This window comes from Salvia hispanica, chromosome 1 (assembly GCF_029641045.1).
Source record: "Salvia hispanica isolate PSC_SH4W2 chromosome 1, Shi_PSC_v1, whole genome shotgun sequence".
In the NCBI taxonomy this organism is placed as follows: domain Eukaryota; kingdom Viridiplantae; phylum Streptophyta; class Magnoliopsida; order Lamiales; family Lamiaceae; genus Salvia; species Salvia hispanica.
Genome location: NC_142692.1, coordinates 16,452,454 through 16,466,502, shown reverse-complemented (window position 1 = coordinate 16,466,502; position 14,049 = coordinate 16,452,454). Strand labels below are relative to the sequence as shown.

At 31.5% G+C, this 14,049-nt stretch overlaps 1 pseudogene; it reads right to left on the bottom strand.

Moving 5' to 3' along the window:
• Positions 1 to 9,198: 9,198 nt before the first annotated feature.
• LOC125221138 (protein FAR1-RELATED SEQUENCE 5-like) lies at positions 9,199 to 11,521 on the bottom strand (annotated as a pseudogene).
• Between the last annotated feature and the right edge of the window lie 2,528 nt (positions 11,522 to 14,049).

The window sequence follows — 14,049 nt, the reverse complement described above, 5'->3', positions numbered from 1 at the left end:
TTCATCCTCTATATTCTTTATTACATTAATAAATGAGTTGTAAAGTAAATTTTTTTGGAATTTAGTTGAAAGGTAATTTACTACTCTGTCTGTCCTTGTGTAGCAGATGTGTTTCATTTTCAGCATTTATTTTAAAAAAATACACATCATCCGTCCTTAATAATTCATCACCTGTTTTAAAAAATGCATCCCTTCGTCTCTGAAGGATATGCACTTTGGAGTCGACACGAGTTTTAATGCAAATTAATAAAGTATAAGAGTGGTAGAAAGAAAAGGTAATTAAAGTATTGTTAATACGAAATGAGTCCCACCTTATTACAGGAAAAAGAGTTTCTAAAATTAGAAAGTGCATATTCTTAAAAAGGAAATAGTGCACGTTTTTGTGGGACGGAGAGAGGAATAGAAAGTGGGTTGAAAAAAGTTAGTGACATGTGAGTCTTACTTTTATATATTGTTTTATAATAAAATATGAGTGAGAATGAGTTAGTGGAATGTGAGCCTACTACCAAAAATGATAAAAGTGAAAGATAACAAATTTTTAGGGACGAACCAAAATAGAAATAAGTGACAAATTTTCGATGAAGAGAATTAAAGTAGAAAGAAACTAAGTAAAAAAGATAATAATATAGATAAAACTCTAATCTATAATATTATTTCTCTTACTTTACTATTTCTCCACTTTAACTATTTATTATCATTTTTTTCAAACGAGTGTTCAAAATGAAACGCATTTACTAAAGAGGGATGGAGAACTTAATATATTTAGGAGTCATTTGTTATAGAATGCTATATTTATGATATGTTTAGGATAAACTATTTAAAAATTCGCCCATCAACTTTATAAATTAGCTATTTCCTCCGTCCCATAAAATATGAGTAATTGATATGACACGAAAATTAAGATAAAAGTGGTAAAGCAACATGATAAGTAAAGTGTATTCCTATTTAGGCCGTCCCACTATAAGTATGACATTTTCTTTTATGGCAAAAAACCAACATTCCATCTATCTCTTACTTTATCATTTTTCATACTTCTTTTTTTCTCACATGTAGGGAATGTTCACACTTAAAAGAATTGGCTATATGTCTATATCTGGGCTCATTTCTTAAAATTCTAGTGTTTGATGCATTCTATATAATTATGGAGAACTCAAGAAATAATGGTTAGCCTGCACTGTTCATATGAACATATTTATTTCTTTTCAAATTGATCAGATTTGCTATCTGCATCCATTTATATGAGTAACAGTGTCCTCATGTCTGGCAGACCCAAATCTATAGATAAGAAATAGAGCAGTGAACACACCCTATATAGTGGAACTCACCGGAACTAGCTATAGCAGTGAACACACCGGAACTAGCAGTGAACACACCCTATATAGCTAGTTCCGGTGAGTTTTCAGTTGTATGTTCATTGGAATATAAAAATGTTTTAAAAGAACTCTTAGATTATATAAAGTACTTCCATTATTCCGCCTTAATTAAGGCATTTCATTTTCTTTACACATTTTGAACATATAATAATATAAATACTCTTTTCTACATTATTATCTCTCTTAATTTATTTTTTCTTTGTTCTAACTATTTATTTTTAATTTTTCAAAATGAGTGCGTATATGGCTATTAAGTTATTATTTAACTATTTATTTTTTTTTTTCTCCACTTCAACTATTTAAAACACCTCTATTAATATGGAACGGATGGAGTATTAAAAGATGGAATATGGCTATATATATATAGAGGTGTGTGATCAAATACTAAGTAAGTAATGACATTCTATATATAGGGGCATGTTAGGGTGCCACCACCCCTTAAAATAACACTATACCACCATTCCTAGCCAATCATTTATACACGTGGACGAATAATTAGCTGCCACGTGGCAAAAAAAAAATTAAAAAAAAAATCTGAAAAAGACGGCCAACAATTTGTTAGTCTTTATCCAGCAATTTTTCTTGTCCAACAATATCCGACACACTATACAGCAATCTATAGATTGCTGTGTAGTGTTTGTAATATTGTTGTGTAGCGTTTATAATATTGATGTATAAGTGGTGTCACGGTGCCACTTTAAGAGGGGTTGTCATTTTAACACAAACATATATATAGAGAGAGAGAGCGAGAGAGTCCTATTAACCACAAATCCACCCTTAGAGACCGAACTAGAGACCAAATTAGGGCCACTCATTTTTCTTAATCTTATGGTTATGATTAATTTACAATTAATTTAATATTTTATTAAATAAAAACGTTTTTTTTTTTATTTTATTTTTTTTAAATTTTTTTAAATTTTTTTAAAATTTTTTTTAATTTTTTTTAATTTTTTTTTAGTTTTTTTTTTATTCGATAAAAACTTGCTGGAGTAAATAATGAACTATATTCACTACATAATGAACTAAATGAATGTATGTTATGAACTTATTACTTCATTCAGTCGTGCTATTACTTCATTCCGTTAGTTTATTACTTCATTTATCCATGTTATTACTTCATATGATTAGTTTATTACTTCATTCCGTTAGTTTATTACTTCATAATGTGTTATGACATAATTACCTTTCAGTTGGGTTTAGGGTTATTACTTCATTCCGTTAGTTTATTACTTCATTCAGTCATGTTATTACTTCATTCCGTTAGTTTATTACTTCATTCAGTTATGTTATTACTTCATTTCATTAGTTTACTACTTCATTTTATTATTTTATTACTTCATAATGTGTTATGACATAATTATCTTTCAGTTGAAGTAAATTCAGTATATAATGGATGCGAAAAATTACTTCATAACATACATTTATTTAGTTCATTATGTAGTGAATATAGTTCATTATTTACTCCAGCAAGTTTTTATCGAATAAAAAAAATTCTAATTTTTTTTAAAAAAAAATAAATTAAAAACGTTTTTATTTAATAAAATATTAAATTAATTCTAAATTAATCATAATCATAAGATAAAGAAAAATGAGTGGACCAAATTTGGTCTCTAGTTTGGTCTTTAAGAAGGGTTCGACATTGATCATAACTCTATATATATATATATATATATATATATATAGGGGAGCATTAGGGTGCCCCCTTATTTAGAGTCACAACGTACATCCAATCTGGTGCTGCCATGTGGCACAAAACATGCAATATTTTAAACACAAAAATGCAATCTAGTTGTATATGCATTTTCGCAGATTGCATTTTTGTTGTATGTAAATTGCATTTTATAGTGTTGAGTTTTGCATTTTCACATAAATTGCATTTTTTATTGTTAAGTTTTGCATTTTCACATATAAAAATGCAATCCGTCTATATATAAAATGCAATTTAAACAGTCAATATCTTAAATGCAAAACTTAACAATAAAAAAATGCAATCTGCCGAAATTCATTTATAGCTTCTACAAATGCGTATTGCATTTTTCTGTATACAATATTGCATTTTTCGTGCCATGTGGCAGCACGTGGTTGGATGTACGTTGTAACTTTAAAATTAGTTGTTATACTAGTACACCCCTATATATATATATAGAGGGGAGCACTAGGGTGCCACCATAGTTATAGTGACACCATACCACCAATATACACCCTTAGATCCGGAAATCCAACGCCCAAGATTGAATTTAGCGAACAGAATTGAGATCGCTGTCTAGTGTATATGAAATTGCTGTCAGGGGCATTTTAGTCATTCCAAACAGAATCAAATTGGGGATATCCCCCAAAAACAGCGTCACTCTCCAAATCCGACTCTCTCTCTACCATACAACGATTGCTCCCATTCCGCCACCTCCATATTCACAAATCGAAACCCTGATCCACTAAATCCCGCCGCCTCCGCCTCTACACCGTGAAACTTCGATTTTCAGCCACAACTACACCGTGAATCGCGTGATTTACGGCTAACTTCTGGAATTTCGAACGCCTACAACAGCTAAACGGTGAAATTAGTTCACAAGGTATGTTAAATTGATTCCGTTTGGTGTTGATCGGAATAGGTTTCGAGAATGTTACTCCGTTTGTGTATGCAAATTTATGTATGTGTTTATTGATTTTTGTTCATGTTTCCTTGATGTTGCTGTGAGATTTAAGTATTATTCATTCAATTTATGCCTTGTTTAATGTTTGGATCTGAGGTTTTTGCAAAATTCAGGTTGATGTTTTGGAAACCTTAGATCAGCGAAATTTTAATTTGATGTTTTGAATTTTTGGTTGATGGACTGTAACCATCAATTTTGGTTGATGTGCCATAGATTTTTACATAATTAATCACGATTTGTGAGGTGTTGCTCGGTTAGGAAACCCTAGATAGTGAGCAACTGTAACCATCGATTTTGGTTGATGTGCCATCGATTTTTACTCAATTAATCTCGATTTGTGGATGATTTGGTTGTTGATTAGTTGTTAAAATGTAGACACTGAATGTTTTTGGATATTATTTGTATGATGGATGATATTTGATTGATGTTCTTGGTTTAATGTTGTGATAGAAGAATTATAATGACAAGAATGAGAACAAGAACTGAATCAGATGATGACGAGGTTGAAACAAGTAATAGTGAATGGAATATGAATGAATAGGAGATTGAAGAAAGCAGCAATAACATGAATGAAGTTGAAACACAATCTGTACAATGAGGTTTAGGTATACCGATAAATCTTGCAGATTTCCATATTATATATTGAATTATTGATTGTTAGATATTGAAATATTGCTGATTATATATTGCAGTGCATCATTTACAATATTACAGTATTGTTTATCACCAAATATTGCAGTGCATCATTTACAATATTGCAGTATTGTTGATTATAGATTGCAGTGCATCATTTACAATATTGCAGCGTTGGTTATCATGATGGAAATACTCTTTTTTTTTTTTGTAGTTTTGGTAAATGTTCTAGCTACAGACAAATCGCCCGAAAAGCAAAAGTGAATGTTCTACAGCTGAAATGGAGTGCAAAAGATGACACAACAGATTGTGGCCTTTATACAATGAAAGTCTTTGCAGCTTCTCGTGCCAAATATTGTACAGCAATGATGTATAACAATGAACCATGGCCTTTGATTGTGTGTTAAGTATTGTCTCACATCAGTTCGAGGAGGCAAAAAAGAGAGGACCGATAGATGTGGAGAAGATGGTTGCGGAGTACATGAAACCATAAACAATGAATGAACTCTTGGCTTTTTTGAACATGAATGAAATCTTGGTTGTGTGAATGAACTGTACTGAAACATGTAGTTTTGTAGTTTTGTTTTGGTGTAGACAATGTGGGTGACTTAATTTGATTGAATTTTTTTCGATAGTCGTTTTGATTTCAGTTAATTATAAAATGCTTGCATGCTTGAGATTAAATATAGGTTAAATATGTGTCTCTACATTATACAGAATATTTTTATTAGGTGCACTCCAACTCATATAGTCATATACTGCAACATTCATTAAACAAAACTGCAGCCTTCATTGAACAACACAACAATATAATAATGTAAAAATTTGTAATTTAAAAGGATTGAAGTTACACTTATTGCTGAAATGGAAGACAACCTGGAAACAATAGTATAAAATTAATAATTAATCCTTCTAGAAATAATAGATTGAAGCAAATAGTGTGGTCTGCAATCGTTACATTGACTGCAATATGACGATACTAATACTGCAATGACAATGTATAAGACTGCAATATGGTGATACTAATATTGCAATATACAATGTATAAGACTGCAATCTGGTAATGAAAAACTGAACTAACAATTTTATTTTCTCTTTTGTCGTCCTCAGTTCCTTGAGTCATGGTGACCTAATTGTCCACATTTTTTATACCGACGCAATGGTTTGTTGTTCAACTTTATAACCTTCTCCTTCGCGGACACCAAACGGCTTTTAGAATCACTTGCCGAACCTTTGGTCGACACAACTGATAGTGGTTGTACATCTACCACAGCCAGCTTTTCAATAAAATAGAAATTTTCAACTGTGTTACCCTTATCTGCTGAAGATAGTTCAGGGATTCTTGTCAAAAGACTCTTCCCAAGCTCATCAATTCCAGCTGAAAAAAAAATCAATGATCGCACTATCACCATCAAATTTTTTCATGTAACTGAAAAAAAATGTCAGCAGCTTTATTCTTTGAGTCCTGCTTTGGATTTGATAGAATTTCAGTTTCTCCCAAACTTCAAGCTGGTCCACGAACAACATCGGCTAACCTTTATAAAAGCCAAAGCCCTCATCTAATGTAAGGACTTTCTTACCAACATATAGCCAGAGTTCGCTGGGGCATGCTGAAACACATACAAATACAACTGGATCACTGAGAAAACATGAGCTGAATTAGTTCAGATACAATTACCTGCAATATACAATAATAAGTAGAACAACAACATGTAATACATAAATCAGCAATTATTGCATACAAAATATGAAATACAGAAACAAAGCATTGCCATAAAATCATAGGTCAATATTCTGCATTAAGCCTTATGAAATAGAACACTACGCAACCATATGACAAAACATAAGCCGAATTAGTTCAGATAGTACTAACTGCAATATACAATTACATAAACAGCAAGATGTAATACTTAAAACAGCAATTCGTACAAACTACTAAACAGAATAAAAAACAGAACAATACTCAATCAAAAACTTCTCGTCAATCAAAATCAAAATCACAACCTACTCTTCAATCTGACAAAATCGGCAAACAATCCATCATTGAATCTAAATAATCCATATCGCAACAACACAGAAATATTGATGGAGAATTGATAATCTGACAAAGCTCACATTCTGGAAAATCATCCAAATCAAAGTTGATAATCGATTCACCCATATTCGAACGAATTTGTGGAGTGAATTGCAGAGAGCACAAAAAGCGATTGCACAGGTGGTGTGATTGCAGAGAAATCGCTTGCAATTCTGGAAGAATCAAATTGAATCGATTGTGTGATTGATAGCTCGAATTGAGATGAATTCAAACTGGATTGAATATGTCGCCATGTAATTTGGATCTAGATATTGCAGAATCCATAATCAAAATCGAGATTGGTAGGGTGATTTGCAGCATCTAGCGTGAGTTTGGGTTGAGAATGATAAGGAAATTGGCGTGAATTGTGTGAAGAAGAATTAGAAGAGAGAATTCCTATTATGCCCTTCAACCTTTTAATTTGATTAAAGAAAAATAAAATGAGCCGCCACATGGCAGCTTAGCAATCGTCCGATTTTCAGATCCTATGGCTCCTAATGGTGGTATGGTGTTATATTAAATGGTGTTGTCATTTTAACACAACCCTATATATATATATATATATATATATATATATATATATATATATATATAAATCATTAATCATCTTATGTCACATTTAATCATTTTTTTCCATTTTCCATGATACAACAAAAATCATTAATCATTTTTAAAAATAAATTTTATTCCTATAATTTTAAATATTATTACTACATATATACACATCACATTCACGAAAAATAATAACAATAACAATAATAATAATAATTTTATTATTATAATTTTTAGTTATGCTATATATTTAATGTATATACATAACTAATATAAGTTTATTATTTTTTGTTAATAATTGAACATATAAATAAATATAATAACAGTATTGTACGTAGGTTTTTTTGGTTAATAACCAATAAATACATCAACTTTTAGTCTATTAAAGTAACATTATAGTACTATACATGATTTTAAAATTATTATCCTGTTTTTACATTACAATTTCATAGAAATTGAGCATTATATGGAATTCAAGGGTAAAATGGAAAAAAATTGGAAAAGGATCTTAAATGTGATTAATGATTTTTCCGAGACTTATGGTGACAATTTATAAATTCAGGGACTTAAAATGTGCAAACTCATTTTCCAACGACCAAATTTGAAGTTTTGTCCTATAAAAATGAAAACACCAATCTTTGTTTTTTTTTTTTTATATTTTATTATTTCTATTTAACATACTAAAAAATAATAAACCTCATATTGAAAAAGAAATATTCCTTTCTTTCATGAATAAAACCCACTTGGATTTGGCACAAGTTAGGAAATTTTATAAAAGAGTTGGTAGAAAATGTCAGTGACATATGATTCTTGTTTATTATTTTTATAATAAATATGAGTAAATTAAATGAGTAAATATAGAGTTTTTTATTAAAAATAATTAAAATGAAATGATACGAATAATCATAAAATGCATTTAATGATTGATGTACGAAGTATTTTGCTTTGAATGAGATTGATATAGTATTCTTTTTCATATTATCTTCACATGCCTAATAAACTCATTGTATTGAATTTCAAATCACATAAATTGGTACGAAATTTAATTTAATTTGTTAGACATAGTAGGATTATAGTGTACATGGTACATTTGATTGTGACTATTGTTAATTGCAGAGTTTTTCCATTAGTTTGTAACGGGAAATCAAATTGTGAAATATTAACCGACTACGAAAATAAATGATGCATATATTAAATCATCCATTTCAGAACGAAAGTAAATTTGTAATATTATTAAAGTATCTTGACTCTTATTTTTGGATGTCTGAAATAATAGTAATCAAAATTGAAACAACAATATTTGATAGGTAATTTAAGAGAAAAGATATGCTGCATCATTAATATGGGCGTGTGTGAGTAAATCACACGTAGGCCACTTTTCATAATTTTAGAATTTTATTAACAGAATATAATTCCCTTTCATCTATTGCCATATAAGCAATATTATTTATTTCTTTATAGCTTTTTTTTATGAATTTGTCCCTTCTCATTCATTATCTTTCTAAGCGTATGAATACTAATCATAATTAACTTTTTTTTCGCCTAAACTAGACTATTTCATAGTTAGCTTCTGATAAAATAAAATAGCATTGTTTTTTTTTAACTCTTTAGGTTTGATGATCTTAAAAGATAGTGCTATTTTTTCCAGTTTAATGATTTAAATGAGATTTAATGTCTCAATGTAAAACTAGTTTTCCAATTACTTTAAACTAGTATTGCAAAAGTTTTGGAAGAAAAATCATTAAGGACTCAGATCTTGAATGCAATAGGCTTTGAAACGATGAAACTAATTAGATATCACGAAGTACTATGAAAAATAAGATGTATTCTTATAAAATCTGTTTCGATATAATAAATCCATCAAAAAGTTAAAATATTGTCTTAGCAACACTAAGCAAACAGAATAAAAAAATCACTAGCTATGGACATCAAACTTTTCATTTGCATATTCATTGATGTCGTGATGGTAATGTGTAACTGATCTGAAATATAAAGATAAGAGCAAAAATAGTAAATTAAATTTATTGGTCATTTAAAAAATTAAACAATGTAAATAATGGAACTCAACTATAATTCACATACCTATCTTGCAACTTCGGGCAATTACGTTTATCATGTGATGCACCACGTAGTCCACAGCCACGACAAGCCCTAGTCTTTAAAAAATTGACTTCTCTTTTGATGATAACATTCGCTTACCGCATCCTTTTGATCTTATCTTAGAAGGTTCACCAATGGTTTTGGTTTTATCTAAGCTCTTCCTTGTTTGACTTTCGTGCATAGTTGTTGGACTAATACCCATCTCCTTGATTTTACCATGTATGTAATAAAGTTGTTCATCCAAAAACTTTGTCCCCTCGTCAATCAAAGATGCATAATCAATTAGTGTTGATGCCTTATAAGATAACTTGGCTCGTCGTGAGATCAAAAATCTTGTTGGATCATCATTGCAGTTTTCATAATCTAATATATAAGCAACACCATTCTTTGCTTCTCGTATCCATCGCTTAAGGATATACTTGTCAGGTAGTTCAAATATTTGGTTGACACGGAAGAAAGCTAGCATATGTCTGCACGGAATACCATCAAACTCAAATTTCCCACAATTACATGAGATATGGTCACTATTTTTATCATGCATCAGTACCCTTGGTTTTGAGGACGAACTACTTTGGAAACTCATCACATTGTAAATCACAATATCATCTCTGGTAGAGGCCTGTTGCACAAAGTAACCATGACTTCGACTCATTTCATCTTGAAATTCCGTCCATTTTTTTTTCGTGTACACTTTAACCATTTGAGCTTCCATCGACCAATTTGTTTTGATTTTTGGTTGCTCATTCATGCCAACATGGTCTGCAACCAACTCATTGTGTCTTTAACGTCTTAGTGCCCGATTGAATCGTGTGATAAAATCCATCAATGAATTCTTGTGGGAGACATACTTTTTAAAAAATGAATGCGAATTCTCTGATCTCTGACTACTTGACATCCCAACAAAAAATACATGACTAAAATATGTCAGAACCCACTTATGCCGCAATTCATACATCAACAGTATCCAACTATTTTGTTCCAAGTTAGCACATCTAATAACCTCTTCCCATCCATTCTCAAATTCCTCAGGAGATGTTGAATTTTTAATAACATTCTTTATGCTCTGATAATGATATCGGAAAGTCACTGGAGAAATCTTGTCTGGAAATTTGTTCAATATGTGCCACAAACAATAACGATGCACTGTTTCTTGCAAAACTTGTGCAAGTGCTTTCGTCATAGCAGGATCTTGATCAGTAATGATTGCTTTTGGTGCATCACTTGGCATAGCTTCCATAAACTTATTAAGCAACCAAATATATGATTCTGTCTTCTCATCACTTAGAAATCCACAACAAAAAACTATCGTTTGATGATGATGATTAACCCCTACTACGAAAGGTGTAAAAATCATTCCATACTTATTCGTGTTATAAGTGGAATCAAATACAACAACATCACCAAATGCTCCATAAGCCCTCTTTGATTTAGGATCTTCCCAAAAACATCTTTTGAATATATGATCTGAATCTGTCTCATAGTCAAAGAAAAATGATGAATTTTTCTCCTTCTCGGAAGTAAAGAATTCTATCAGAGTTTCAACATCTATCCCCTTTTGTTCATCCCTTAATTCTCTCTAAATTCCTGATATCTCTTTTTGTGCAACCTACACTTTCGGGCCCCCCAGACTCCATCTCCAACAGTTGCATTTGTTGACAGGTTGGTATATTAGCTTCTGAAAATTGTTGAGTCAACACTCTCTTCACATCAGAAACACTACGGTGTGATCGGAGTAAATGCACCTTTGACGGAGTAGAGAGTCCATGATTATGACCTTCCATAAAGACGCTAACACTCCAGTCAGATCCAGTTTGTTGCTTGACAATGGAAATCTTTGCCTTACAATTAGTTCTAACGTCACCACGAGCTCTTATCTGAATCGGACGACCAGCTGGTGCTCGATTTTTTGAACGAGCTTCATCTGTTTGACCAGCTTTAAAGCATACAAATTGTTTCCAAACAACTTCGTTTGTCATCTTATCTTTTCTGTTGTATCTTGCACTAAAACCAGCTTCACGTGCATACTGATTATAGAGTTCAAACGCATCATCTATTGATTCAAATTTCATTCCAATTTCTGGCTTTCGGTCATTTGTAACTTGAGGAATATATAATTGATCGTTCATATTTTCACTCATAACACTAAGAAAATACGTTCAAAAAATTAATGTAAGCAAACATAATAATAGAAACAATTAGAAAACACAAATTCATAATTTTATGATAAGCCGGAGGTTCTTAATTGGTAGTTCCTAATTGGTATCATTACAAGTATAGATTCAGTCAAGAGACAATTAAAATATGAAACCATTTAATAAAATTAATCAGGCATATACGATATAAACAAGTAACACTAGAAAACATGTAAATTATGTAAGAAATTCCAAGCATATATAAAGACCAAGGCTTAAAACTAACCTTATGCTAGCACTCCTCGAGAGAGACGACACTTTGAAAGTTACAACTTATAAAATTGGCATATCTATCGAAGAGTGGATTAAGGTTTTAAACACTCGTTCTCATTCTTGTAAAAAATCATACTAGTAAATGTTTTAGCCGTAAAAGAAAAAGGAAAAATTTACTTGAAAACAAAATAAATTACATATATAAGCTTGTCCTTGATATCTTTAGTTTTTATGATAACTATATGTAACCATAATGTTAATTAGAGTCACACAAAATATTTTCTAAGAATTTAGTTGACTCATAAATATGTACGGTTCTTATCATATTTTATCTTACTTACTACTATACGACCAACATGATCCTAAATATGCGGGAAGATGAACTTGATTAATAAATAATTGTTCAAAATTCGCACACTATGTGATCTAGAAACAAATATTTGTAAAATATTAGGAATATAACTCAAACTAATGTACTACTCTAAAATAAAATCATATGAAAATATTGCATATGTAGAATGAGTGTGATTGAGAACATTTTGAAAAATTGTTGTGCACAAGGAAAAATCCCATCATTGTCACTATTAATTTATGTCACACTAATACGCTCGGATTTTGCATTGTTTTAAGGCTATTATCTGGTTCATTTTGAGTGTCAAAGTTACATTACATGTCCATTATTTGCGTATCTTATCTATTTTGGTATTTTGACATGATTTGTGAGATATGTACAAATTAGAGCCTAAAATGATGCTAAAAGTCGAAGTTTGAAATCTGGAGCTTTTGAGAGGTCTAGCGGTCCGTTGCAACACAGTCAGCGACCGCTGAACAGATATCGGTCCGCTCCGGGAAAGTTGTGCTAAAAAGAGGAACACGCCCATCGACCGCTGAGGTGTGTGCAGCGACCGCTCCGAGAGATCCAGTAGCTACGGGATGAATGCCAGCGACCGCTGATCAAGAGACAGAAGCTACGAAACATCACATAGCGACCGTTGGCCAAGGTGCAGCGGCGCGACGCATAGATTTGACCTACTTTCTCCCTAAAATTTACCATACTGTGCTGAATATTTTCCATAATTATAGCACATGAAATTGAGGCTATTAATACACCTTCAAACCTCATCAACAAGGATCTTCTTTTTGCTGCATAATTCCAGAGAAATATATTTGAGAGTTCTTCATTTTTCCAGGGTTTTGAAAGAAGGACTTAATAGAAGATCTAATAGAAGATCAATGCTACAAGGATTCAACCTTTAGTTTTATTTGCTTTAGTCTTTATGTTTTCTATGTTTTCCCTAAAAACTATGTCTTTAGATTATTCCATCATGTGCAATCAAATCCATAGAATTCTAGGGATGTGTTAGTAACGACTTTGGTTATACAATTCCTTTTTATTTAATACTCCCTCCATTCCATAGTAACATGGGCGTTTTTCCATTTCCGTCTGTTCCATAGTAATAGAGTCATTTCCCTTTTTAGTAAAAGTCAACACATTTTCCCACACCTACTTTACTCTCTCTTACTTTTTTATCTCTTCATCTCTCCACCTTTTTCTTTTTCCATTTTATTCTCTCTTTACTTAACTCAGCTAACACAATTTTTCTTAATCTCTGTGCCGAAAAGTTTTGCCTCCATTACTATGGAATGGAGGTAGTATATGTTTTGTTCATTACTTCGTTTCTATTCTAAGTGTTGGATAATTTCTTTACGTTTGAGTGACCCATTCTGTGATGATCTATTGACTTGCTACATAATCATGAGAGGAGGTTGACGAGTTAGAAGAGCTTAGTTGACACTACAATTATCTTCCTTTAAAACGACATTGTTAATTGAGAGTGAGGACATCTTGAGGGTCTTAGGAGCTTTTGGGAGTTACAAATCTAGGATATGAATGATGCCCCTAGTGTATGTAATCTACGCTTGTGCCACATGAGCAAAACTTATGTGACTTATTCTAGTGAAGTATGAACTGTGCTAGGGTGTTGTAGTTGAAATTTGTATAACCATAACTGTGAAAGCACATCCTAGAATTCTCTTATCTCATCTGTTTTCATCTCTGTAATTTATCTGCATTAGTCATTTTAATTTCTTTTACAAGTTTTTACTTTCAAAAACCAAAATTCTTTCATTTCTCCAAATAGTGGAAGGTTCCTAGTAGAAGGTAGACAAATTGTGTCTGTTTTCCCTATGTTTGACATCTGGTACTGACCATTAGCTATACTATTGATGCACTATTTTTTAGCACTATTAATACCTGCAAG